The sequence below is a fragment of the Panthera pardus genome, unplaced genomic scaffold (assembly GCF_024362965.1).
Source record: "Panthera pardus isolate Hobbes unplaced genomic scaffold, ASM2436296v1 HiC_scaffold_12, whole genome shotgun sequence".
NCBI classification, from domain to species: Eukaryota; Metazoa; Chordata; class Mammalia; order Carnivora; family Felidae; genus Panthera; species Panthera pardus.
Genome location: NW_026526677.1, coordinates 92,517,637 through 92,522,294, shown reverse-complemented (window position 1 = coordinate 92,522,294; position 4,658 = coordinate 92,517,637).

Genomic DNA, 4,658 nt, shown 5'->3' with positions numbered 1-4,658 from the left:
CTCCCAATTCCTCAAGGCATTGGGTTGCCACTTAAAAGGCTATCCTCGGTGAGCCACCTTGTAAGTGCGTTATCTTTTTAAGTAAATACATTCAGGAAGGTTGCAGAGGTTTTTGAGGTTTTTGTGTCCCTCTGGGTACATAGTTCCATTCTAGTTTCAGGGAGGAGGCATCAAAAACATTTTTTTAATTCTTTGACGCTGTGCAATCTGGCCAATTTCTGATCACAGAGCTACTCTGTAGGTTATAGGCAGGACAAAGAGGAAGTGTCGCGGGCAGTGTTCAACAACCACCATCTGTGTATTTCATTGGTGTTTTGCAAAAACTCTTTCATGGAAGCTATTTTGGAATTTGCAGCGAGGCCTTTTGGGGGCTTTTGCATGCCAGTGAAAATAGGTATCCCATCCTGTGTGTTTAATTTTGAATCCCCGTCTTTCAAGTGCTCCTCTTACATTTTCTTGTCTAATTTAAAGTTCCTCCTTATGGCCGTTGCCATTATCCTGAAGGCCAGCAGCAGTTCGGCAGGACGCTGAGCCACAAATTCAGCTCAACCCACATTTCTCTCCGGTTATATCTTTTCCTCAATGGGTGGGGAGCACCGTTTGGGGGACCCTTACTGAGATGCCTCCCAAAACGAGTTCTCAGGCCACAGTACCTGGCGTCATTTTGGTAGATATTTATAGCTTCCAGGACTTACAGTTTGGAGACATAAATTAAGCAGGTGTGCCCGGAGAAGGCACATGTGAGTCTTTAGAGTTAAGCATCCACTTAGGGAACCTCTGGGTTTCTTGGATCCCAACTCATCACCTACAAGGCCTGTGCCGCGGGGTGGGTCGTGCAGTGTGTTTTACATGCACCTCCCTGCACGGACGTCCTCTAGACGTCGGGGTGGGGCGGTGCCCTCCTGCCAATCTGACTGGTGCCACGACCAGCTCATCCGAACGCAGGAGTCTTTGGGTTTGGTGTCAAGGGGTCTGAAGCTCTAAGTGTTCACCCAAAGCCCACCAATTTTTGTGGCTCTTTGGCCTCCAAGAGCCCCATTAGTGGGAGCCTTTATCTCCACCAACGGGGACAGACAGGTGCACCTGCATCTATGGGCAGTAACAGAGAACGCACTGGGTCCTGGATGGGAGACGGCCCGTGTGCACCACCCCCAATTCCCATGGCCTGGACTGGGGAAAGGACCAAACTAGCAGACGGGCCCCGTCCACGTGGTCCGGGTACCGCTCCCCGCCACTGACAGTTCCCCTGGGGTCTTGGGACAGGCTTAAGGGCTGGGGGTTTTCCACCAAAAACCTGGCAAACGTGGTCTGAAAGGGTAGGGGCTCAGCTCAGGGCAGATCCTCCTGCCAGCTCAGGCGGGCTCCAGGCACAATGGATCCTGAAAATGTACATGAAAACTAATGTGAAAAGTAGCTTCGCGTTATAACCAGGTGTCTATTCCTACATAACTGGAAATACCAAGTTAATGCCATCCCTTGGACACAATGTAGTTGCTATACTACTTTCAGTGTCTCAATCCCATTCCTTCTGTGCAATTATCTGCACAAGTGCTCATGAAGCCCCTGGACGAGGTCCCATGAGCCTCCAATGGAAGCCACAGGTGCCACTTGTGCCCAAGTCGCCGCTTTTCACTTTCAAATCAGGCACTAAGTTACAGAAACTGTATTTCTTATCTGGTACCACCATTTGTGGTTTCCATTCCCGCTTAGTTTTGCAGTCAAGAGAAGCAAAATGCACACTTTCCAAATACTGACTCTGAGATCACTGCTGAGACCAAGCCTCCCAAAACAGGGCAGGAGGAGCCGGTCGGTGGCGCCCCCTTGTGACGACTCGGAACACGCACACGTCAGTGTCTGCAGCAAAGTCTGGCCCAGCCCCTGAGGGCAGGTCAGAGAGTCAGCGCTTAATGTTGAAAGTACAGATGGATGGGGAGTAGAGATAGGGACGGACAGGGCTGCTTGTGTGTCAGCTTAGAGCCTGGCTTCAGCAGCAGTGGCCTGAGAAGCTTAAGAAAAATTCGGTCAGAACTGGGCTCTGAGCTCGTCCCGCGGTGACAAAGATCAGACCCTGTCCTGTCCGCCCTCACACACATTGCACCTCAGGTTCGCAGACAGCCTTCCGAGTAGGCTTCCGTCTCCTGATAAAACGCCTTTGGGGGAGACCTGAGACGCTGGCAGAGGCGTGTGTTACAGATTAATCACATGAACACAATCATGTAACAGACACAAACAGTATCACTGAAAACACTGACTTTGAAAACACTGTCTTTAGAGGGATTGAGATCCCTGCTGAAGAGGAAGAAGAAAAGGCACCTTCAATCGTATCCATTCCTAAAAGCTGAGACCTTAGTTTTGGTAGGGAGATGGCTGAGTGGGTAAATGTGGGAGGTAGGACCAGGGTGAGCCAGAGGGGAAGGGAAGGAAACTGTTTCTCCTCGTCCTAGGAGCCAGACTCTGGCCGGGTTGTGGTTACAGGGCTCAAGAGCACAGAGAGGGAAGGGAGGAGGCGAGAGGAGTGCCGAGGGAGCCGAGCACCTTGCTGTGTACAACTCCTCTGTTAAATCCTAGACCCTCAAAGCCCCCTGTGTGCACAAATGCCCTCTACTACGTTGAAGGTCAGGGGGTGAAACTCAGAAAAGGGTCTGCTTTCCTGGTGGGGGTGGGGAGGGCTCAGGCACGAGGGAAGCCGTGGGAGGTGAGGTGTTGTGAGGTCACGAGACCAGGGAAAGGCAGACCTTGGAACCCACAGTGACCACGAGAGACAGTCACGTGCATCTCCCCCCCACACGTGTGGACACAGAATTTCCGCATGGCCTGGAGGCCTCCTGGTGAGGAGAGAGCAGGCCGGGGGCAGAGGTGCTCCGATGAGCCCCTGTTTCCCAATGGGCTCAAAGTGCAGAGACAGAATTCCATGGACATTGATCCCAGCCAGCAGCACCTGCTGGGGGACAGAGTCACTGAAACAGGGGTTTCCTTGCACCTACAGAGCCAGGGCCTGCAGAGGAAGGTTTTGAGTAGACCATACCTCTCTAGGGAGAGCTGGCAGGACTGGTGGGTGTCTGCGGGAGAGGGGGAAGGAGGCCCTGCAGGCGCCCTGGAAATCCACGTGAGTTGTGCCTTCGAGTCACAATGTGCACTCTGCACGCACAGGAAGGAGGAAAGTCTCTGAACCACGATGGGATCCGAGATGCTGCCCAAGGCCCACAGTGGCTGGACAAGGGCCAGGCTGAACGTGTGCCTGCACTTCTAGAGGCTGCCTGCAGGGGGCAGTCCTGCTCACTATGATCTGACTGCGGGTGGAGGTAAGACCCCTCCACCTGCCCCACCTGAATCCACAGGTCACTGAGGTCCATGTGTGAGGGCAGAGAGTGGCCAGGGAAGACGGTCACCTATGCCATCAGGATGCAGCACAGACACAATCATCTCAGCTCACACTGGAGGAGCCTGAGATGCTGACCCTCAAGGGACATGCAGGCACGGACACCTCCTGAGGGCTCCCTAAGTGAAGGCCCCGGACAGGCGTCCGGACGACAGGTGTGAGTCAGGCAGCCACAATCAGGAGAGTGGTGGCCCAACAGCCATCTTCTGTGTTGTCTCACCTCTCTCTGTTTTTGTTTCTGTTGTGTTTTGAAGAAGCAGAAATCATTTGAAAGATTTTTGTCTCATTGTACTTTACTTATTTACATATTTGCTTGTTTAGACTTGCTAAGCTCAAGAGTTGGCATCGGCATGGGGAGTGGTAAAACACTCCCCATGACATCACCACCTGGTGGCCGTGACTGGTGAGGAGCACCTCGGGTGGCAGCCACTGTTTCATATGAACTCCCTAAGGACGCACGGGGGTGGGGGTGGGGGGTTTCATGCCCGTGTTACCCTGGAGGCAGAGAGGTTGTGGAATTTGCCCAAGGTCACACAGCTAATGCATGGCAGCCCCGGGATTAGACCTGGGCACTTTCCCTCCAGAACCCTCCAGAACCCCAGTCCCTATGGCACCCCCATCCTGCTTCCCTCATGCATCTTTCAGCAGGAGATTGAGAGCCAGGTCTGAGAAGGGGCCGGGAGCTCCACGTGCTTGCTGGGTAATAAGGTGAAGGGCAAGGAACTTACAATCCTTTGAGAGCCCCCGACGCAGTGAGAACTGGGCCCTCCCTGGGGAAAGGGAAAGCGGGGAGCAAGCCGCAGGTCCACCTGGTTCCCGGTGCCGAGCCAGCAGGGATCTTATTTTCACTGCACACTGGTCACATGATTGTTCATGGTCTGTTTAGTGCAGAAGTCCGGTTTCTGAATTTCTGCGAATGTTTCTGGAAGGGGAGGGAAGGGGCCAGCTGGCTCAGTCCTCTCTGTGACATCACCTTGGTAGGGCAGGTGCAGGTGTTTGCCAACCACCTGGAAGCAGGGCAGTGCTGGGGACCCCCTGTTGGCACCCTCCAGGAGTTAATGGAGGTGACAAGCGATGTCTCTGACAAGCAGTGTGACTCGGGACAGGGAGTTGGTGTTTTGAACGCACAAGTCTGCTGGCAAAGCAGACACACAACCCTCTCCTATGCCACGATCTGCTGGGAGGAGTCCTGCTGGGCGCGGACGTGCTGCACCTTGACCAGCACGCATCCCTGTTCCGACCTCGTGATGTCTTCTCCGTCTCTCCAGCAGGGAAGTGA